This window comes from Vipera ursinii, assembly GCF_947247035.1.
Source record: "Vipera ursinii genome assembly, chromosome: 17".
Taxonomy (NCBI): Eukaryota; Metazoa; Chordata; class Lepidosauria; order Squamata; family Viperidae; genus Vipera; species Vipera ursinii.
Window position 1 is genome coordinate 8,828,872 of NC_139530.1, and position 25,466 is coordinate 8,854,337.

Below are 25,466 nucleotides of genomic sequence, written 5' to 3' on the forward strand. Positions count from 1 at the left end.
AAGATATAACATTGGCTATCTCCGCAAGGAAACATCAGATCTGCACAACTCATGGTTTTTTGGTCTTCGGGGAGGATGGGGAACATGAATATGTGTTTGTTTTTCGAATTTGAGATCTTTCTGCAATGGGCACTTTTCATACTATAAGCAGTTTTTCCTAACAAATGCAAGCTATTACATTGGCAATCTCCGCAAGGAAACATCAGATCTGCTCAACTCATGGTTTTTTGGTCTTCGGGGAGGAGGGGGAACATGAATATGTGTTTGTTTTTCGAATTTGAGCTCTTTCTGCAATGGGCACTTTTCATACTATAAGCAGTTTTTCCTAACAAATGCAAGATATAACATGGGCTATCTCCGCAAGGAAACATGAGATCTGCAAACGTTATGGTTTTTTGGTCTTCGGGGAGGATGGGGAACATGAATATGTTTTTGTTTTTCGAATTTGAGCTCTATCTGAAATGAGCACTTTTCATGCTCTAAGCAGTTTTTCCTAACAAATGCAAGATATAACATTGGCTATCTCTGCAAGGAAACATCAGATCTGCACAACTCATGGTTTTTTGGTCTTCGGGGAGGATGGGGAACATGAATATGTGATTGTTTTTCGAATTTGAGCTCTTTCTGCAATGGGCACTTTTCATACTATAAGCAGTTTTTCCTAACAAATGCAAGATATAACATGGGCTATCTCCGCAAGGAAACATGAGATCTGCAAAAGTTATGGTTTTTTGTTCTTCGGGGAGGATGGGGAACATGAATATGTGTTTGTTTTTCGAATTTGACCTCTATCTGAAATGAGCACTTTTCATGCTCTAAGCAGTTTTTCCTAACAAATGCAAAATATAACATTGGCTATCTCCGCAAGGAAACATCAGATAATGCACAACTCATGGTTTTTTGGTCTTCGGGGAGGATGGGGAACATGAATATGTGATTGTTTTTCGAATTTGAGATCTTTCTGCAATGGGCACTTTTCATGCTATAAGCAGTTTTTCCTAACAAATGCAAGATATAACATTGGCTATCTCCGCAAGGAAACATCAGATCTGCACAACTCATGGTTTTTTGTTCTTCGGGGAGGCGGGGGAACATGAAAATGTGTTTGTTTTTCGAATTTGACCTCTATCTGAAATGGGCACTTTTCATGCTATAAGCAGTTTTTCCTAACAAATGCAAGATATAACATGGGCTATCTCCGCAAGGAAACATGAGATCTGCAAAAGTTATGTTTTTTTGTTCTTCGGGGAGGATGGGGAACATGAATATGTGTTTGTTTTTCGAATTTGACCTCTATCTGAAATGAGCACTTTTCATGCTCTAAGCAGTTTTTCCTAACAAATGCAAGATATAACATTGGCTATCTCCGCAAGGAAACATCAGATCTGCACAACTCATGGTTTTTTGGTCTTCGGGGAGGATGGGGAACATGAATATGTGTTTGTTTTTCGAATTTGAGCTCTTTCTGCAATGGGCACTTTTCATGCTATAAGCAGTTTTTCCTAACAAATGCAATATATAACATTGGCTATCTCCGCAAGGAAACATCAGATCTGCACAACTCATGGTTTTTTGGTCTTCGGGGAGGATGGGGAACATGAATATGTGTTTGTTTTTCGAATTTGAGATCTTTCTGCAATGGGCACTTTTCATACTATAAGCAGTTTTTCCTAACAAATGCAAGCTATTACATTGGCAATCTCCGCAAGGAAACATCAGATCTGCTCAACTCATGGTTTTTTGGTCTTCGGGGAGGAGGGGGAACATGAATATGTGTTTGTTTTTCGAATTTGAGCTCTTTCTGCAATGGGCACTTTTCATACTATAAGCAGTTTTTCCTAACAAATGCAAGATATAACATGGGCTATCTCCGCAAGGAAACATGAGATCTGCAAACGTTATGGTTTTTTGGTCTTCGGGGAGGATGGGGAACATGAATATGTATTTGTTTTTCGAATTTGAGCTCTATCTGAAATGAGCACTTTTCATGCTCTAAGCAGTTTTTCCTAACAAATGCAAGATATAACATTGGCTATCTCCGCAAGGAAACATCAGATCTGCACAACTCATGGTTTTTTGGTCTTCGGGGAGGATGGGGAACATGAATATGTGATTGTTTTTCGAATTTGAGCTCTTTCTGCAATGGGCACTTTTCATGCTATAAGCAGTTTTTCCTAACAAATGCAAGATATAACATTGGCTATCTCCGCAAGGAAACGTCAGATCTGCACAACTCATGGTTTTTTGGTCTTCGGGGAGGATGGGGAACATGAATATGTGTTTGTTTTTCGAATTTGAGATCTTTCTGCAATGGGCACTTTTCATACTATAAGCAGTTTTTCCTAACAAATGCAAGCTATTACATTGGCAATCTCCGCAAGGAAACATCAGATCTGCTCAACTCATGGTTTTTTGGTCTTCGAGGAGGAGGGGGAACATGAATATGTGTTTGTTTTTCGAATTTGAGCTCTTTCTGCAATGGGCACTTTTCATACTATAAGCAGTTTTTCCTAACAAATGCAAGATATAACATTGGCTATCTCCGCAAGGAAACATCAGATCTGCACAACTCATGGTTTTTTGGTCTTCGGGGAGGAGGGGGAACATGAATATGTGTTTGTTTTTCGAATTTGAGATATTTCTGCAATGGGCACTTTTCATACTATAAGCAGTTTTTCCTAACAAATGCAAGATTTAACATTGGCTATCTCCGCAAGGAAACATCAGATCTGCTCAACCCATGGTTTTTTGGTCTTCGGGGAGGATGGGGAACATGAATATGTGTTTCTTTTTCGAATTTGAGCTCTTTCTGCAATGGGCACTTTTCATACTATAAGCAGTTTTTCCTAACAAATGCAAGATATAACATGGGCTATCTCCGCAAGGAAACATGAGATCTGCAAACGTTATTGTTTTTTGGTCTTCGGGGAGGATGGGGAACATGAATATGTTTTTGTTTTTCGAATTTGAGCTCTATCTGAAATGAGCACTTTTCATGCTCTAAGCAGTTTTTCCTAACAAATGCAAGATATAAGATTGGCTATCTCCGCAAGGAAACATCAGATCTGCACAACTCATGGTTTTTTGGTCTTCGGGGAGGATGGGGAACATGAATATGTGATTGTTTTTCGAATTTGAGCTCTTTCTGCAATGGGCACTTTTCATACTATAAGCAGTTTTTCCTAACAAATGCAAGATATAACATGGGCTATCTCCGCAAGGAAACATGAGATCTGCAAAAGTTATGGTTTTTTGTTCTTCGGGGAGGATGGGGAACATGAATATGTGTTTGTTTTTCGAATTTGACCTCTATCTGAAATGAGCACTTTTCATGCTCTAAGCAGTTTTTCCTAACAAATGCAAGATATAACATTGGCTATCTCCGCAAGGAAACATCAGATCTACACAACTCATGGTTTTTTGGTCTTCGGGGAGGATGGGGAACATGAATATGTGATTGTTTTTCGAATTTGAGCTCTTTCTGCAATGGGCACTTTTCATGCTATAAGCAGTTTTTCCTAACAAATGCAAGATATAACATTGGCTATCTCCGCAAGGAAACGTCAGATCTGCACAACTCATGGTTTTTTGGTCTTCGGGGAGGATGGGGAACATGAATATGTGTTTGTTTTTCGAATTTGAGATCTTTCTGCAATGGGCACTTTTCATACTATAAGCAGTTTTTCCTAACAAATGCAAGATATTACATTGGCAATCTCCGCAAGGAAACATCAGATCTGCTCAACTCATGGTTTTTTGGTCTTCGAGGAGGAGGGGGAACATGAATATGTGTTTGTTTTTCGAATTTGAGCTCTTTCTGCAATGGGCACTTTTCATACTATAAGCAGTTTTTCCTAACAAATGCAAGATTTAACATTGGCTATCTCCGCAAGGAAACATCAGATCTGCTCAACCCATGGTTTTTTGGTCTTCGGGGAGGATGGGGAACATGAATATGTGTTTCTTTTTCGAATTTGAGCTCTTTTTGCAATGGGCACTTTTCATACTATAAGCAGTTTTTCCTAACAAATGCAAGATATAACATGGGCTATCTCCGCAAGGAAACATGAGATCTGCAAACGTTATTGTTTTTTGGTCTTCGGGGAGGATGGGGAACATGAATATGTTTTTGTTTTTCGAATTTGAGCTCTATCTGAAATGAGCACTTTTCATGCTCTAAGCAGTTTTTCCTAACAAATGCAAGATATAAGATTGGCTATCTCCGCAAGGAAACATCAGATCTGCACAACTCATGGTTTTTTGGTCTTCGGGGAGGATGGGGAACATGAATATGTGATTGTTTTTCGAATTTGAGCTCTTTCTGCAATGGGCACTTTTCATACTATAAGCAGTTTTTCCTAACAAATGCAAGATATAACATGGGCTATCTCCGCAAGGAAACATGAGATCTGCAAAAGTTATGGTTTTTTGTTCTTCGGGGAGGATGGGGAACATGAATATGTGTTTGTTTTTCGAATTTGACCTCTATCTGAAATGAGCACTTTTCATGCTCTAAGCAGTTTTTCCTAACAAATGCAAGATATAACATTGGCTATCTCCGCAAGGAAACATCAGATCTGCACAACTCATGGTTTTTTGGTCTTCGGGGAGGATGGGGAACATGAATATGTGTTTGTTTTTCGAATTTGAGCTCTTTCTGCAATGGGCACTTTTCATGCTATAAGCAGTTTTTCCTAACAAATGCAAGATATAACATTGGCTATCTCCGCAAGGAAACATCAGATCTGCACAACTCATGGTTTTTTGGTCTTCGGGGAGGATGGGGAACATGAATATGTGTTTGTTTTTCGAATTTGAGATCTTTCTGCAATGGGCACTTTTCATACTATAAGCAGTTTTTCCTAACAAATGCAAGCTATTACATTGGCAATCTCCGCAAGGAAACATCAGATCTGCTCAACTCATGGTTTTTTGGTCTTCGGGGAGGAGGGGGAACATGAATATGTGTTTGTTTTTCGAATTTGAGCTCTTTCTGCAATGGGCACTTTTCATACTATAAGCAGTTTTTCCTAACAAATGCAAGATATAACATGGGCTATCTCCGCAAGGAAACATCAGATCTGCACAACTCATGGTTTTTTGGTCTTCGGGGAGGAGGGGGAACATGAATATGTGTTTGTTTTTCGAATTTGAGATCTTTCTGCAATGGGCACTTTTCATACTATAAGCAGTTTTTCCTAACAAATGCAAGATTTAACATTGGCTATCTCCGCAAGGAAACATCAGATCTGCTCAACCCATGGTTTTTTGGTCTTCGGGGAGGATGGGGAACATGAATATGTGTTTCTTTTTCGAATTTGAGCTCTTTCTGCAATGGGCACTTTTCATACTATAAGCAGTTGTTCCTAACAAATGCAAGATATAACATGGGCTATCTCCGCAAGGAAACATGAGATCTGCAAAAGTTATGGTTTTTTGTTCTTCGGGGAGGATGGGGAACATGAATATGTGTTTGTTTTTCGAATTTGACCTCTATCTGAAATGAGCACTTTTCATGCTCTAAGCAGTTTTTCCTAACAAATGCAAGATATAACATTGGCTATCTCCGCAAGGAAACATCAGATCTGCACAACTCATGGTTTTTTGGTCTTCGGGGAGGATGGGGAACATGAATATGTGTTTGTTTTTCGAATTTGAGCTCTTTCTGCAATGGGCACTTTTCATGCTATAAGCAGTTTTTCCTAACAAATGCAAGATATAACATTGGCTATCTCCGCAAGGAAACATCAGATCTGCACAACTCATGGTTTTTTGGTCTTCGGGGAGGATGGGGAACATGAATATGTGTTTGTTTTTCGAATTTGAGATCTTTCTGCAATGGGCACTTTTCATACTATAAGCAGTTTTTCCTAACAAATGCAAGCTATTACATTGGCTATCTCCGCAAGGAAACATGAGATCTGCAAACGTTATTGTTTTTTGGTCTTCGGGGAGGATGGGGAACATGAATATGTGTTTGTTTTTCGAATTTGAGATCTTTCTGCAATGGGCACTTTTCATACTATAAGCAGTTTTTCCTAACAAATGCAAGATTTAACATTGGCTATCTCCGCAAGGAAACATCAGATCTGCTCAACCCATGGTTTTTTGGTCTTCGGGGAGGATGGGGAACATGAATATGTGTTTCTTTTTCGAATTTGAGCTCTTTCTGCAATGGGCACTTTTCATACTATAAGCAGTTTTTCCTAACAAATGCAAGATATAACATGGGCTATCTCCGCAAGGAAACATGAGATCTGCAAACGTTATTGTTTTTTGGTCTTCGGGGAGGATGGGGAACATGAATATGTTTTTGTTTTTCGAATTTGAGCTCTATCTGAAATGAGCACTTTTCATGCTCTAAGCAGTTTTTCCTAACAAATGCAAGATATAACATTGGCTATCTCCGCAAGGAAACATCAGATCTGCACAACTCATGGTTTTTTGGTCTTCGGGGAGGATGGGGAACATGAATATGTGATTGTTTTTCGAATTTGAGCTCTTTCTGCAATGGGCACTTTTCATACTATAAGCAGTTTTTCCTAACAAATGCAAGATATAACATGGGCTATCTCCGCAAGGAAACATGAGATCTGCAAAAGTTATGGTTTTTTGTTCTTCGGGGAGGATGGGGAACATGAATATGTGTTTGTTTTTCGAATTTGACCTCTATCTGAAATGAGCACTTTTCATGCTCTAAGCAGTTTTTCCTAACAAATGCAAGATATAACATTGGCTATCTCCGCAAGGAAACATCAGATCTGCACAACTCATGGTTTTTTGGTCTTCGGGGAGGATGGGGAACATGAATATGTGTTTGTTTTTCGAATTTGAGCTCTTTCTGCAATGGGCACTTTTCATGCTATAAGCAGTTTTTCCTAACAAATGCAAGATATAACATTGGCTATCTCCGCAAGGAAACATCAGATCTGCTCAACCCATGGTTTTTTGGTCTTCGGGGAGTATGGGGAACATGAATATGTGTTTCTTTTTCGAATTTGAGCTCTTTCTGCAATGGGCACTTTTCATACTATAAGCAGTTTTTCCTAACAAATGCAATATATAACATTGGCTATCTCCGCAAGGAAACATGAGATCTGCAAACGTTATTGTTTTTTGGTCTTCGGGGAGGATGGGGAACATGAATATGTTTTTGTTTTTCGAATTTGAGCTCTATCTGAAATGACCACTTTTCATGCTCTAAGCAGTTTTTCCTAACAAATGCAAGATATAACATTGGCTATCTCCGCAAGGAAACATCAGATCTGCACAACTCATGGTTTTTTGGTCTTCGGGGAGGATGGGGAACATGAATATGTGATTGTTTTTCGAATTTGAGCTCTTTCTGCAATGGGCACTTTTCATACTATAAGCAGTTTTTCCTAACAAATGCAAGATATAACATGGGCTATCTCCGCAAGGAAACATGAGATCTGCAAAAGTTATGGTTTTTTGTTCTTCGGGGAGGATGGGGAACATGAATATGTGTTTGTTTTTCGAATTTGACCTCTATCTGAAATGAGCACTTTTCATGCTCTAAGCAGTTTTTCCTAACAAATGCAAGATATAACATTGGCTATCTCCGCAAGGAAACATCAGATCTGCACAACTCATGGTTTTTTGGTCTTCGGGGAGGATGGGGAACATGAATATGTGTTTGTTTTTCGAATTTGAGCTCTTTCTGCAATGGGCACTTTTCATGCTATAAGCAGTTTTTCCTAACAAATGCAATATATAACATTGGCTATCTCCGCAAGGAAACATCAGATCTGCACAACTCATGGTTTTTTGGTCTTCGGGGAGGATGGGGAACATGAATATGTGTTTGTTTTTCGAATTTGAGATCTTTCTGCAATGGGCACTTTTCATACTATAAGCAGTTTTTCCTAACAAATGCAAGCTATTACATTGGCAATCTCCGCAAGGAAACATCAGATCTGCTCAACTCATGGTTTTTTGGTCTTCGGGGAGGAGGGGGAACATGAATATGTGTTTGTTTTTCGAATTTGAGCTCTTTCTGCAATGGGCACTTTTCATACTATAAGCAGTTTTTCCTAACAAATGCAAGATATAACATGGGCTATCTCCGCAAGGAAACATGAGATCTGCAAACGTTATGGTTTTTTGGTCTTCGGGGAGGATGGGGAACATGAATATGTATTTGTTTTTCGAATTTGAGCTCTATCTGAAATGAGCACTTTTCATGCTCTAAGCAGTTTTTCCTAACAAATGCAAGATATAACATTGGCTATCTCCGCAAGGAAACATCAGATCTGCACAACTCATGGTTTTTTGGTCTTCGGGGAGGATGGGGAACATGAATATGTGTTTGTTTTTCGAATTTGAGATCTTTCTGCAATGGGCACTTTTCATACTATAAGCAGTTTTTCCTAACAAATGCATGATATAACATGGGCTATCTCCGCAAGGAAACATGAGATCTGCAAACGTTATGGTTTTTTGGTCTTCGGGGAGGATGGGGAACATGAATATGTGTTTGTTTTTCGAATTTGAGCTCTTTCTGCAATGGGCACTTTTCATGCTATAAGCAGTTTTTCCTAACAAATGCAAGATATAACATGGGCTATCTCCGCAAGGAAACATCAGATCTGCACAACTCATGGTTTTTTGGTCTTCGGGGAGGATGGGGAACATGAATATGTGATTGTTTTTCGAATTTGAGCTCTTTCTGCAATGGGCACTTTTCATACTATAAGCAGTTTTTCCTAACAAATGCAAGATATAACATGGGCTATCTCCGCAAGGAAACATGAGATCTGCAAAAGTTATGGTTTTTTGTTCTTCGGGGAGGATGGGGAACATGAATATGTGTTTGTTTTTCGAATTTGACCTCTATCTGAAATGAGCACTTTTCATGCTCTAAGCAGTTTTTCCTAACAAATGCAAGATATAACATTGGCTATCTCCGCAAGGAAACATCAGATCTGCACAACTCATGGTTTTTTGGTCTTCGGGGAGGATGGGGAACATGAATATGTGTTTGTTTTTCGAATTTGAGCTCTTTCTGCAATGGGCACTTTTCATGCTATAAGCAGTTTTTCCTAACAAATGCAATATATAACATTGGCTATCTCCGCAAGGAAACATCAGATCTGCACAACTCATGGTTTTTTGGTCTTCGGGGAGGATGGGGAACATGAATATGTGTTTGTTTTTCGAATTTGAGATCTTTCTGCAATGGGCACTTTTCATACTATAAGCAGTTTTTCCTAACAAATGCAAGTTATTACATTGGCAATCTCCGCAAGGAAACATCAGATCTGCTCAACTCATGGTTTTTTGGTCTTCGGGGAGGAGGGGGAACATGAATATGTGTTTGTTTTTCGAATTTGAGCTCTTTCTGCAATGGGCACTTTTCATACTATAAGCAGTTTTTCCTAACAAATGCAAGATATAACATGGGCTATCTCCGCAAGGAAACATGAGATCTGCAAACGTTATGGTTTTTTGGTCTTCGGGGAGGATGGGGAACATGAATATGTATTTGTTTTTCGAATTTGAGCTCTATCTGAAATGAGCACTTTTCATGCTCTAAGCAGTTTTTCCTAACAAATGCAAGATATAACATTGGCTATCTCCGCAAGGAAACATCAGATCTGCACAACTCATGGTTTTTTGGTCTTCGGGGAGGATGGGGAACATGAATATGTGATTGTTTTTCGAATTTGAGCTCTTTCTGCAATGGGCACTTTTCATGCTATAAGCAGTTTTTCCTAACAAATGCAAGATATAACATTGGCTATCTCCGCAAGGAAACATCAGATCTGCACAACTCATGGTTTTTTGGTCTTCGGGGAGGAGGGGGAACATGAATATGTGTTTGTTTTTCGAATTTGAGATCTTTCTGCAATGGGCACTTTTCATACTATAAGCAGTTTTTCCTAACAAATGCAAGATTTAACATTGGCAATCTCCGCAAGGAAACATCAGATCTGCTCAACTCATGGTTTTTTGGTCTTCGGGGAGGATGGGGAACATGAATATGTGTTTGTTTTTCGAATTTGAGCTCTTTCTGCAATGGGCACTTTTCATACTATAAGCAGTTTTTCCTAACAAATGCAAGATATAACATGGGCTATCTCCGCAAGGAAACATGAGATCTGCAAACGTTATGGTTTTTTGGTCTTCGGGGAGGATGGGGAACATGAATATGTTTTTGTTTTTCGAATTTGAGCTCTATCTGAAATGAGCACTTTTCATGCTCTAAGCAGTTTTTCCTAACAAATGCAAGATATAACATTGGCTATCTCCGCAAGGAAACATCAGATCTGCTCAACCCATGGTTTTTTGGTCTTCGGGGAGGATGGGGAACATGAATATGTGTTTCTTTTTCGAATTTGAGCTCTTTCTGCAATGGGCACTTTTCATACTATAAGCAGTTGTTCCTAACAAATGCAAGATATAACATGGGCTATCTCCGCAAGGAAACATCAGATCTGCACAACTCATGGTTTTTTGGTCTTCAGGGAGGAGGGGGAACATGAATATGTGTTTGTTTTTCGAATTTGAGATCTTTCTGCAATGGGCACTTTTCATACTATAAGCAGTTTTTCCTAACAAATGCAAGATTTAACATTGGTTATCTCCGCAAGGAAACATCAGATCTGCTCAACCCATGGTTTTTTGGTCTTCGGGGAGGATGGGGAACATGAATATGTGTTTCTTTTTCGAATTTGAGCTCTTTCTGCAATGGGCACTTTTCATACTATAAGCAGTTTTTCCTAACAAATGCAAGATATAACATGGGCTATCTCCGCAAGGAAACATGAGATCTGCAAACGTTATTGTTTTTTGGTCTTCGGGGAGGATGGGGAACATGAATATGTTTTTGTTTTTCGAATTTGAGCTCTATCTGAAATGAGCACTTTTCATGCTCTAAGCAGTTTTTCCTAACAAATGCAAGATATAACATTGGCTATCTCCGCAAGGAAACATCAGATCTGCACAACTCATGGTTTTTTGGTCTTCGGGGAGGATGGGGAACATGAATATGTGATTGTTTTTCGAATTTGAGCTCTTTCTGCAATGGGCACTTTTCATACTATAAGCAGTTTTTCCTAACAAATGCAAGATATAACATGGGCTATCTCCGCAAGGAAACATCAGATCTGCACAACTCATGGTTTTTTGGTCTTCAGGGAGGAGGGGGAACATGAATATGTGTTTGTTTTTCGAATTTGAGATCTTTCTGCAATGGGCACTTTTCATACTATAAGCAGTTTTTCCTAACAAATGCAAGATTTAACATTGGCTATCTCCGCAAGGAAACATCAGATCTGCTCAACCCATGGTTTTTTGGTCTTCGGGGAGGATGGGGAACATGAATATGTGTTTCTTTTTCGAATTTGAGCTCTTTCTGCAATGGGCACTTTTCATACTATAAGCAGTTTTTCCTAACAAATGCAAGATATAACATGGGCTATCTCCGCAAGGAAACATGAGATCTGCAAACGTTATTGTTTTTTGGTCTTCGGGGAGGATGGGGAACATGAATATGTTTTTGTTTTTCGAATTTGAGCTCTATCTGAAATGAGCACTTTTCATGCTCTAAGCAGTTTTTCCTAACAAATGCAAGATATAACATTGGCTATCTCCGCAAGGAAACATCAGATCTGCACAACTCATGGTTTTTTGGTCTTCGGGGAGGATGGGGAACATGAATATGTGATTGTTTTTCGAATTTGAGCTCTTTCTGCAATGGGCACTTTTCATACTATAAGCAGTTTTTCCTAACAAATGCAAGATATAACATGGGCTATCTCCGCAAGGAAACATGAGATCTGCAAACGTTATTGTTTTTTGGTCTTCGGGGAGGATGGGGAACATGAATATGTTTTTGTTTTTCGAATTTGAGCTCTATCTGAAATGAGCACTTTTCATGCTCTAAGCAGTTTTTCCTAACAAATGCAAGATATAACATTGGCTATCTCCGCAAGGAAACATCAGATCTGCACAACTCATGGTTTTTTGGTCTTCGGGGAGGATGGGGAACATGAATATGTGATTGTTTTTCGAATTTGAGCTCTTTCTGCAATGGGCACTTTTCATACTATAAGCAGTTTTTCCTAACAAATGCAAGATATAACATGGGCTATCTCCGCAAGGAAACATGAGATCTGCAAAAGTTATGGTTTTTTGTTCTTCGGGGAGGATGGGGAACATGAATATGTGTTTGTTTTTCGAATTTGACCTCTATCTGAAATGAGCACTTTTCATGCTCTAAGCAGTTTTTCCTAATAAATGCAAGATATAACATTGGCTATCTCCGCAAGGAAACATCAGATCTGCACAACTCATGGTTTTTTGGTCTTCGGGGAGGATGGGGAACATGAATATGTGTTTGTTTTTCGAATTTGAGCTCTTTCTGCAATGGGCACTTTTCATGCTATAAGCAGTTTTTCCTAACAAATGCAAGATATAACATTGGCTATCTCCGCAAGGAAACATCAGATCTGCACAACTCATGGTTTTTTGGTCTTCGGGGAGGATGGGGAACATGAATATGTGTTTGTTTTTCGAATTTGAGATCTTTCTGCAATGGGCACTTTTCATACTATAAGCAGTTTTTCCTAACAAATGCAAGCTATTACATTGGCAATCTCCGCAAGGAAACATCAGATCTGCTCAACTCATGGTTTTTTGGTCTTCGGGGAGGAGGGGGAACATGAATATGTGTTTGTTTTTCGAATTTGAGCTCTTTCTGCAATGGGCACTTTTCATACTATAAGCAGTTTTTCCTAACAAATGCAAGATATAACATGGGCTATCTCCGCAAGGAAACATGAGATCTGCAAACGTTATGGTTTTTTGGTCTTCGGGGAGGATGGGGAACATGAATATGTTTTTGTTTTTCGAATTTGAGCTCTATCTGAAATGAGCACTTTTCATGCTCTAAGCAGTTTTTCCTAACAAATGCAAGATATAACATTGGCTATCTCCGCAAGGAAACATCAGATCTGCACAACTCATGGTTTTTTGGTCTTCGGGGAGGATGGGGAACATGAATATGTGATTGTTTTTCGAATTTGAGCTCTTTCTGCAATGGGCACTTTTCATACTATAAGCAGTTTTTCCTAACAAATGCAAGATATAACATGGGCTATCTCCGCAAGGAAACATGAGATCTGCAAAAGTTATGGTTTTTTGTTCTTCGGGGAGGATGGGGAACATGAATATGTGTTTGTTTTTCGAATTTGACCTCTATCTGAAATGAGCACTTTTCATGCTCTAAGCAGTTTTTCCTAACAAATGCAAAATATAACATTGGCTATCTCCGCAAGGAAACATCAGATAATGCACAACTCATGGTTTTTTGGTCTTCGGGGAGGATGGGGAACATGAATATGTGATTGTTTTTCGAATTTGAAATCTTTCTGCAATGGGCACTTTTCATGCTATAAGCAGTTTTTCCTAACAAATGCAAGATATAACATTGGCTATCTCCGCAAGGAAACATCAGATCTGCACAACTCATGGTTTTTTGGTCTTCGGGGAGGATGGGGAACATGAATATGTGATTGTTTTTCGAATTTGAGCTCTTTCTGCAATGGGCACTTTTCATGCTATAAGCAGTTTTTCCTAACAAATGCAAGATATAACATGGGCTATCTCCGCAAGGAAACATGAGATCTGCAAAAGTTATGTTTTTTTGTTCTTCGGGGAGGATGGGGAACATGAATATGTGTTTGTTTTTCGAATTTGACCTCTATCTGAAATGAGCACTTTTCATGCTCTAAGCAGTTTTTCCTAACAAATGCAAGATATAACATTGGCTATCTCCGCAAGGAAACATCAGATCTGCACAACTCATGGTTTTTTGGTCTTCGGGGAGGATGGGGAACATGAATATGTGTTTGTTTTTCGAATTTGAGCTCTTTCTGCAATGGGCACTTTTCATGCTATAAGCAGTTTTTCCTAACAAATGCAATATATAACATTGGCTATCTCCGCAAGGAAACATCAGATCTGCACAACTCATGGTTTTTTGGTCTTCGGGGAGGATGGGGAACATGAATATGTGTTTGTTTTTCGAATTTGACCTCTATCTGAAATGAGCACTTTTCATGCTCTAAGCAGTTTTTCCTAACAAATGCAAGATATAACATTGGCTATCTCCGCAAGGAAATATCAGATCTGCACAACTCATGGTTTTTTGGTCTTCGGGGAGGAGGGGGAACATGAATATGTGTTTGTTTTTCGAATTTGAGATCTTTCTGCAATGGGCACTTTTCATACTATAAGCAGTTTTTCCTAACAAATGCAAGATTTAACATTGGCTATCTCCGCAAGGAAACATCAGATCTGCTCAACCCATGGTTTTTTGGTCTTCGGGGAGGATGGGGAACATGAATATGTGTTTCTTTTTCGAATTTGAGCTCTTTCTGCAATGGGCACTTTTCATACTATAAGCAGTTGTTCCTAACAAATGCAAGATATAACATGGGCTATCTCCGCAAGGAAACATCAGATCTGCACAACTCATGGTTTTTTGGTCTTCGGGGAGGAGGGGGAACATGAATATGTGTTTGTTTTTCGAATTTGAGATCTTTCTGCAATGGGCACTTTTCATACTATAAGCAGTTTTTCCTAACAAATGCAAGATTTAACATTGGCTATCTCCGCAAGGAAACATCAGATCTTCTCAACCCATGGTTTTTTGGTCTTCGGGGAGGATGGGGAACATGAATATGTGTTTCTTTTTCGAATTTGAGCTCTTTCTGCAATGGGCACTTTTCATACTATAAGCAGTTTTTCCTAACAAATGCAAGATATAACATGGGCTATCTCCGCAAGGAAACATGAGATCTGCAAACGTTATGGTTTTTTGGTCTTCGGGGAGGATGGGGAACATGAATATGTTTTTGTTTTTCGAATTTGAGCTCTATCTGAAATGAGCACTTTTCATGCTCTAAGCAGTTTTTCCTAACAAATGCAAAATATAACATTGGCTATCTCCGCAAGGAAACATCAGATAATGCACAACTCATGGTTTTTTGGTCTTCGGGGAGGATGGGGAACATGAATATGTGATTGTTTTTCGAATTTGAGATCTTTCTGCAATGGGCACTTTTCATGCTATAAGCAGTTTTTCCTAACAAATGCAAGATATAACATGGGCTATCTCCGCAAGGAAACATGAGATCTGCAAACGTTATTGTTTTTTGGTCTTCGGGGAGGATGGGGAACATGAATATGTTTTTGTTTTTCGAATTTGAGCTCTATCTGAAATGAGCACTTTTCATGCTCTAAGCAGTTTTTCCTAACAAATGCAAGATATAACATTGGCTATCTCCGCAAGGAAACATCAGATCTGCACAACTCATGGTTTTTTGGTCTTCGGGGAGGATGGGGAACATGAATATGTTTTTGTTTTTCGAATTTGAGCTCTTTCAGCAAGGGCACTTTTCATGCTATAAGCAGTTTTTCCTAACAAATGCAAGATATAACATTGGCTATCTCCGCAAGGAAACATCAGATCTGCACAACTCATGGTTTTTTGGTCTTCGGGGAGGAGGGGGAACATGAATATGTGTTTGTTTTTCGAATTTGAGATCTTTCTGCAATGGGCACTTTTCATACTATAAGCAGTTTTTCCTAACAAATGCAAGATTTAACATTGGCTATCTCCGCAAGGAAACATCAGATCTGCTCAACCCATGGTTTTTTGGTCTTCGGGGAGGATGGGGAACATGAATATGTGTTTCTTTTTCGAATTTGAGCTCTTTCTGCAATGGGCACTTTTCATACTATAAGCAGTTTTTCCTAACAAATGCAAGATATAACATGGGCTATCTCCGCAAGGAAACATGAGATCTGCAAACGTTATTGTTTTTTGGTCTTTGGGGAGGATGGGGAACATGAATATGTTTTTGTTTTTCGAATTTGAGCTCTATCTGAAATGAGCACTTTTCATGCTCTAAGCAGTTTTTCCTAACAAATGCAAGATATAACATTGGCTATCTCCGCAAGGAAACATCAGATCTGCACAACTCATGGTTTTTTGGTCTTCGGGGAGGATGGGGAACATGAATATGTGATTGTTTTTCGAATTTGAGCTCTTTCTGCAATGGGCACTTTTCATACTATAAGCAGTTTTTCCTAACAAATGCAAGATATAACATGGGCTATCTCCGCAAGGAAACATGAGATCTGCAAAAGTTATGGTTTTTTGTTCTTCGGGGAGGATGGGGAACATGAATATGTGTTTGTTTTTCGAATTTGACCTCTATCTGAAATGAGCACTTTTCATGCTCTAAGCAGTTTTTCCTAACAAATGCAAGATATAACATTGGCTATCTCCGCAAGGAAACATCAGATCTGCACAACTCATGGTTTTTTGGTCTTCGGGGAGGAGGGGGAACATGAATATGTGTTTGTTTTTCGAATTTGAGATCTTTCTGCAATGGGCACTTTTCATACTATAAGCAGTTTTTCCTAACAAATGCAAGATTTAACATTGGCTATCTCCGCAAGGAAACATCAGATCTGCTCAACCCATGGTTTTTTGGTCTTCGGGGAGGATGGGGAACATGAATATGTGTTTCTTTTTCGAATTTGAGCTCTTTCTGCAATGGGCACTTTTCATACTATAAGCAGTTTTTCCTAACAAATGCAAGATATAACATGGGCTATCTCCGCAAGGAAACATGAGATCTGCAAACGTTATTGTTTTTTGGTCTTTGGGGAGGATGGGGAACATGAATATGTTTTTGTTTTTCGAATTTGAGCTCTATCTGAAATGAGCACTTTTCATGCTCTAAGCAGTTTTTCCTAACAAATGCAAGATATAACATTGGCTATCTCCGCAAGGAAACATCAGATCTGCACAACTCATGGTTTTTTGGTCTTCGGGGAGGATGGGGAACATGAATATGTGATTGTTTTTCGAATTTGAGCTCTTTCTGCAATGGGCACTTTTCATACTATAAGCAGTTTTTCCTAACAAATGCAAGATATAACATGGGCTATCTCCGCAAGGAAACATGAGATCTGCAAAAGTTATGGTTTTTTGTTCTTCGGGGAGGATGGGGAACATGAATATGTGTTTGTTTTTCGAATTTGACCTCTATCTGAAATGAGCACTTTTCATGCTCTAAGCAGTTTTTCCTAACAAATGCAAGATATAACATTGGCTATCTCCGCAAGGAAACATCAGATCTGCACAACTCATGGTTTTTTGGTCTTCGGGGAGGATGGGGAACATGAATATGTGTTTGTTTTTCGAATTTGAGCTCTTTCTGCAATGGGCACTTTTCATGCTATAACCAGTTTTTCCTAACAAATGCAAGATATAACATTGGCTATCTCCGCAAGGAAACATCAGATCTGCACAACTCATGGTTTTTTGGTCTTCGGGGAGGATGGGGAACATGAATATGTGTTTGTTTTTCGAATTTGAGATCTTTCTGCAATGGGCACTTTTCATACTATAAGCAGTTTTTCCTAACAAATGCAAGCTATTACATTGGCAATCTCCGCAAGGAAACATCAGATCTGCTCAACTCATGGTTTTTTGGTCTTCGGGGAGGAGGGGGAACATGAATATGTGTTTGTTTTTCGAATTTGAGCTCTTTCTGCAATGGGCACTTTTCATACTATAAGCAGTTTTTCCTAACAAATGCAAGATATAACATGGGCTATCTCCGCAAGGAAACATGAGATCTGCAAACGTTATGGTTTTTTGGTCTTCGGGGAGGATGGGGAACATGAATATGTTTTTGTTTTTCGAATTTGAGCTCTATCTGAAATGAGCACTTTTCATGCTCTAAGCAGTTTTTCCTAACAAATGCAAGATATAACATTGGCTATCTCTGCAAGGAAACATCAGATCTGCACAACTCATGGTTTTTTGGTCTTCGGGGAGGATGGGGAACATGAATATGTGATTGTTTTTCGAATTTGAGCTCTTTCTGCAATGGGCACTTTTCATGCTATAAGCAGTTTTTCCTAACAAATGCAAGATATAACATTGGCAATCTCCGCAAGGAAACATCAGATCTGCTCAACTCATGGTTTTTTGGTCTTCGGGGAGGAGGGGGAACATGAATATGTGTTTGTTTTTCGAATTTGAGCTCTTTCTGCAATGGGCACTTTTCATACTATAAGCAGTTTTTCCTAACAAATGCAAGATATAACATTGGCTATCTCCGCAAGGAAACATCAGATCTGCACAACTCATGGTTTTTTGGTCTTCGGGGAGGAGGGGGAACATGAATATGTGTTTGTTTTTCGAATTTGAGATCTTTCTGCAATGGGCACTTTTCATACTATAAGCAGTTTTTCCTAACAAATGCAAGATTTAACATTGGCTATCTCCGCAAGGAAACATCAGATCTGCTCAACCCATGGTTTTTTGGTCTTCGGGGAGGATGGGGAACATGAATATGTGTTTCTTTTTCGAATTTGAGCTCTTTCTGCAATGGGCACTTTTCATACTATAAGCAGTTTTTCCTAACAAATGCAAGATATAACATGGGCTATCTCCGCAAGGAAACATGAGATCTGCAAACGTTATTGTTTTTTGGTCTTCGGGGAGGATGGGGAACATGAATATGTTTTTGTTTTTCGAATTTGAGCTCTATCTGAAATGAGCACTTTTCATGCTCTAAGCAGTTTTTCCTAACAAATGCAAGATATAACATTGGCTATCTCCGCAAGGAAACATCAGATCTGCACAACTCATGGTTTTTTGGTCTTCGGGGAGGATGGGGAACATGAATATGTGATTGTTTTTCGAATTTGAGCTCTTTCTGCAATGGGCACTTTTCATACTATAAGCATTTTTTCCTAACAAATGCAAGATATAACATGGGCTATCTCCGCAAGGAAACATGAGATCTGCAAAAGTTATGGTTTTTTGTTCTTCGGGGAGGATGGGGAACATGAATATGTGTTTGTTTTTCGAATTTGACCTCTATCTGAAATGAGCACTTTTCATGCTCTAAGCAGTTTTTCCTAACAAATGCAAGATATAACATTGGCTATCTCCGCAAGGAAACATCAGATCTGCACAACTCATGGTTTTTTGGTCTTCGGGGAGGATGGGGAACATGAATATGTGTTTGTTTTTCGAATTTGAGCTCTTTCTGCAATGGGCACTTTTCATGCTATAAGCAGTTTTTCCTAACAAATGCAAGATATAACATTGGCTATCTCCGCAAGGAAACATCAGATCTGCACAACTCATGGTTTTTTGGTCTTCGGGGAGGATGGGGAACATGAATATGTGTTTGTTTTTCGAATTTGAGATCTTTCTGCAATGGGCACTTTTCATACTATAAGCAGTTTTTCCTAACAAATGCAAGCTATTACATTGGCAATCTCCGCAAGGAAACATCAGATCTGCTCAACTCATGGTTTTTTGGTCTTCGGGGAGGAGGGGGAACATGAATATGTGTTTGTTTTTCGAATTTGAGCTCTTTCTGCAATGGGCACTTTTCATACTATAAGCAGTTTTTCCTAACAAATGCAAGATATAACATGGGCTATCTCCGCAAGGAAACATCAGATCTGCACAACTCATGGTTTTTTGGTCTTCGGGGAGGAGGGGGAACATGAATATGTGTTTGTTTTTCGAATTTGAGATCTTTCTGCAATGGGCACTTTTCATACTATAAGCAGTTTTTCCTAACAAATGCAAGATTTAACATTGGCTATCTCCGCAAGGAAACATCAGATCTGCTCAACCCATGGTTTTTTGGTCTTCGGGGAGGATGGGGAACATGAATATGTGTTTCTTTTTCGAATTTGAGCTCTTTCTGCAATGGGCACTTTTCATACTATAAGCAGTTTTTCCTAACAAATGCAAGATATAACATGGGCTATCTCCGCAAGGAAACATGAGATCTGCAAACGTTATTGTTTTTTGGTCTTCGGGGAGGATGGGGAACATGAATATGTTTTTGTTTTTCGAATTTGAGCTCTATCTGAAATGAGCACTTTTCATGCTCTAAGCAGTTTTTCCTAACAAATGCAAGATATAACATTGGCTATCTCCGCAAGGAAACATCAGATCTGCACAACTCATGGTTTTTTGGTCTTCGGGGAGGATGGGGAACATGAATATGTGATTGTTTTTCGAATTTGAGCTCTTTCTGCAATGGGCACTTTTCATACTATAAGCAGTTTTTCCTAACAAATGCAAGATATAACATGGGCTATCTCCGCAAGGAAACATGAGATCTGCAAAAGTTATGGTTTTTTGTTCTTCGGGGAGGATGGGGAACATGAATATGTGTTTGTTTTTCGAATTTGACCTCTATCTGAAATGAGCACTTTTCATGCTCTAAGCAGTTTTTCCTAACAAATGCAAGATATAACATTGGCTATCTCCGCAAGGAAACATCAGATCTGCACAACTCATGGTTTTTTGGTCTTCGGGGAGGATGGGGAACATGAATATGTGTTTGTTTTTCGAATTTGAGCTCTTTCTGCAATGGGCACTTTTCATGCTATAAGCAGTTTTTCCTAACAAATGCAAGATATAACATTGGCTATCTCCGCAAGGAAACATCAGATCTGCACAACTCATGGTTTTTTGGTCTTCGGGGAGGATGGGGAACATGAATATGTGTTTGTTTTTCGAATTTGAGATCTTTCTGCAATGGGCACTTTTCATACTATAAGCAGTTTTTCCTAACAAATGCAAGCTATTACATTGGCTATCTCCGCAAGGAAACATGAGATCTGCAAACGTTATTGTTTTTTGGTCTTCGGGGAGGATGGGGAACATGAATATGTTTTTGTTTCTCGAATTTGAGCTCTATCTGAAATGAGCACTTTTCATGCTCTAAGCAGTTTTTCCTAACAAATGCAAGATATAACATTGGCTATCTCCGCAAGGAAACATCAGATCTGCACAACTCACGGTTTTTTGGTCTTCGGGGAGGATGGGGAACATGAATATGTGATTGTTTTTCGAATTTGAGCTCTTTCTGCAATGGGCACTTTTCATACTATAAGCAGTTTTTCCTAACAAATGCAAGATATAACATGGGCTATCTCCGCAAGGAAACATGAGATCTGCAAAAGTTATGGTTTTTTGTTCTTCGGGGAGGATGGGGAACATGAATATGTGTTTGTTTTTCGAATTTGACCTCTATCTGAAATGAGCACTTTTCATGCTCTAAGCAGTTTTTCCTAACAAATGCAAGATATAACATTGGCTATCTCCGCAAGGAAACATCAGATCTGCACAACTCATGGTTTTTTGGTCTTCGGGGAGGATGGGGAACATGAATATGTGTTTGTTTTTCGAATTTGAGCTCTTTCTGCAATGGGCACTTTTCATGCTATAAGCAGTTTTTCCTAACAAATGCAAGATATAACATTGGCTATCTCCGCAAGGAAACATCAGATCTGCACAACTCATGGTTTTTTGGTCTTCGGGGAGGATGGGGAACATGAATATGTGTTTGTTTTTCGAATTTGAGATCTTTCTGCAATGGGCACTTTTCATACTATAAGCAGTTTTTCCTAACAAATGCAAGCTATTACATTGGCTATCTCCGCAAGGAAACATGAGATCTGCAAACGTTATTGTTTTTTGGTCTTCGGGGAGGATGGGGAACATGAATATGTGTTTGTTTTTCGAATTTGAGATCTTTCTGCAATGGGCACTTTTCATACTATAAGCAGTTTTTCCTAACAAATGCAAGATTTAACATTGGCTATCTCCGCAAGGAAACATCAGATCTGCTCAACCCATGGTTTTTTGGTCTTCGGGGAGGATGGGGAACATGAATATGTGTTTCTTTTTCGAATTTGAGCTCTTTCTGCAATGGGCACTTTTCATACTATAAGCAGTTTTTCCTAACAAATGCAAGATATAACATGGGCTATCTCCGCAAGGAAACATGAGATCTGCAAACGTTATTGTTTTTTGGTCTTCGGGGAGGATGGGGAACATGAATATGTTTTTGTTTTTCGAATTTGAGCTCTATCTGAAATGAGCACTTTTCATGCTCTAAGCAGTTTTTCCTAACAAATGCAAGATATAACATTGGCTATCTCCGCAAGGAAACATCAGATCTGCTCAACTCATGGTTTTTTGGTCTTCGGGGAGGATGGGGAACATGAATATGTGATTGTTTTTCGAATTTGAGCTCTTTCTGCAATGGGCACTTTTCATGCTATAAGCAGTTTTTCCTAACAATTGCAAGATATAACATGGGCTATCTCCGCAAGGAAACATGAGATCTGCAAAAGTTATGGTTTTTTGTTCTTCGGGGAGGATGGGGAACATGAATATGTGTTTGTTTTTCGAATTTGACCTCTATCTGAAATGAGCACTTTTCATGCTCTAAGCAGTTTTTCCTAACAAATGCAAGATATAACATTGGCTATCTCCGCAAGGAAACATCAGATCTGCACAACTCATGGTTTTTTGGTCTTCGGGGAGGATGGGGAACATGAATATGTGTTTGTTTTTCGAATTTGAGCTCTTTCTGCAATGGGCACTTTTCATGCTATAAGCAGTTTTTCCTAACAAATGCAAGATATAACATTGGCTATCTCCGCAAGGAAACATCAGATCTGCTCAACCCATGGTTTTTTGGTCTTCGGGGAGTATGGGGAACATGAATATGTGTTTCTTTTTCGAATTTGAGCTCTTTCTGCAATGGGCACTTTTCATACTATAAGCAGTTTTTCCTAACAAATGCAATATATAACATTGGCTATCTCCGCAAGGAAACATGAGATCTGCAAACGTTATTGTTTTTTGGTCTTCGGGGAGGATGGGGAACATGAATATGTTTTTGTTTTTCGAATTTGAGCTCTATCTGAAATGACCACTTTTCATGCTCTAAGCAGTTTTTCCTAACAAATGCAAGATATAACATTGGCTATCTCCGCAAGGAAACATCAGATCTGCACAACTCATGGTTTTTTGGTCTTCGGGGAGGATGGGGAACATGAATATGTGATTGTTTTTCGAATTTGAGCTCTTTCTGCAATGGGCACTTTTCATACTATAAGCAGTTTTTCCTAACAAATGCAAGATATAACATGGGCTATCTCCGCAAGGAAACATGAGATCTGCAAAAGTTATGGTTTTTTGTTCTTCGGGGAGGATGGGGAACATGAATATGTGTTTGTTTTTCGAATTTGACCTCTATCTGAAATGAGCACTTTTCATGCTCTAAGCAGTTTTTCCTAACAAATGCAAGATATAACATTGGCTATCTCCGCAAGGAAACATCAGATCTGCACAACTCATGGTTTTTTGGTCTTCGGGGAGGATGGGGAACATGAATATGTGTTTGTTTTTCGAATTTGAGCTCTTTCTGCAATGGGCACTTTTCATGCTATAAGCAGTTTTTCCTAACAAATGCAATATATAACATTGGCTATCTCCGCAAGGAAACATCAGATCTGCACAACTCATGGTTTTTTGGTCTTCGGGGAGGATGGGGAACATGAATATGTGTTTGTTTTTCGAATTTGAGATCTTTCTGCAATGGGCACTTTTCATACTATAAGCAGTTTTTCCTAACAAATGCAAGCTATTACATTGGCAATCTCCGCAAGGAAACATCAGATCTGCTCAACTCATGGTTTTTTGGTCTTCGGGGAGGAGGGGGAACATGAATATGTGTTTGTTTTTCGAATTTGAGCTCTTTCTGCAATGGGCACTTTTCATACTATAAGCAGTTTTTCCTAACAAATGCAAGATATAACATGGGCTATCTCCGCAAGGAAACATGAGATCTGCAAACGTTATGGTTTTTTGGTCTTCGGGGAGGATGGGGAACATGAATATGTATTTGTTTTTCGAATTTGAGCTCTATCTGAAATGAGCACTTTTCATGCTCTAAGCAGTTTTTCCTAACAAATGCAAGATATAACATTGGCTATCTCCGCAAGGAAACATCAGATCTGCACAACTCATGGTTTTTTGGTCTTCGGGGAGGATGGGGAACATGAATATGTGATTGTTTTTCGAATTTGAGCTCTTTCTGCAATGGGCACTTTTCATGCTATAAGCAGTTTTTCCTAACAAATGCAAGATATAACATTGGCTATCTCCGCAAGGAAACATCAGATCTGCACAACTCATGGTTTTTTGGTCTTCGGGGAGGAGGGGGAACATGAATATGTGTTTGTTTTTCGAATTTGAGATCTTTCTGCAATGGGCACTTTTCATACTATAAGCAGTTTTTCCTAACAAATGCAAGCTATTACATTGGCAATCTCCGCAAGGAAACATCAGATCTGCTCAACTCATGGTTTTTTGGTCTTCGGGGAGGAGGGGGAACATGAATATGTGTTTGTTTTTCGAATTTGAGCTCTTTCTGCAATGGGCACTTTTCATACTATAAGCAGTTTTTCCTAACAAATGCAAGATATAACATTGGCTATCTCCGCAAGGAAACATCAGATCTGCACAACTCATGGTTTTTTGGTCTTCGGGGAGGAGGGGGAACATGAATATGTGTTTGTTTTTCGAATTTGAGATCTTTCTGCAATGGGCACTTTTCATACTATAAGCAGTTTTTCCTAACAAATGCAAGCTATTACATTGGCTATCTCCGCAAGGAAACATCAGATCTGCTCAACCCATGGTTTTTTGGTCTTCGGGGAGGATGGGGAACATGAATATGTGTTTGTTTTTCGAATTTGAGCTCTTTCTGCAATGGGCACTTTTCATACTATAAGCAGTTTTTCCTAACAAATGCAAGATATAACATGGGCTATCTCCGCAAGGAAACATGAGATCTGCAAACGTTATTGTTTTTTGGTCTTCGGGGAGGATGGGGAACATGAATATGTTTTTGTTTTTCGAATTTGAGCTCTATCTGAAATGACCACTTTTCATGCTCTAAGCAGTTTTTCCTAACAAATGCAAGATATAACATTGGCTATCTCCGCAAGGAAACATCAGATCTGCACAACTCATGGTTTTTTGGTCTTCGGGGAGGATGGGGAACATGAATATGTGATTGTTTTTCGAATTTGAGCTCTTTCTGCAATGGGCACTTTTCATACTATAAGCAGTTTTTCCTAACAAATGCAAGATATAACATGGGCTATCTCCGCAAGGAAACATGAGATCTGCAAAAGTTATGGTTTTTTGTTCTTCGGGGAGGATGGGGAACATGAATATGTGTTTGTTTTTCGAATTTGACCTCTATCTGAAATGAGCACTTTTCATGCTCTAAGCAGTTTTTCCTAACAAATGCAAGATATAACATTGGCTATCTCCGCAAGGAAACATCAGATCTGCACAACTCATGGTTTTTTGGTCTTCGGGGAGGATGGGGAACATGAATATGTGTTTGTTTTTCGAATTTGAGCTCTTTCTGCAATGGGCACTTTTCATGCTATAAGCAGTTTTTCCTAACAAATGCAATATATAACATTGGCTATCTCCGCAAGGAAACATCAGATCTGCACAACTCATGGTTTTTTGGTCTTCGGGGAGGATGGGGAACATGAATATGTGT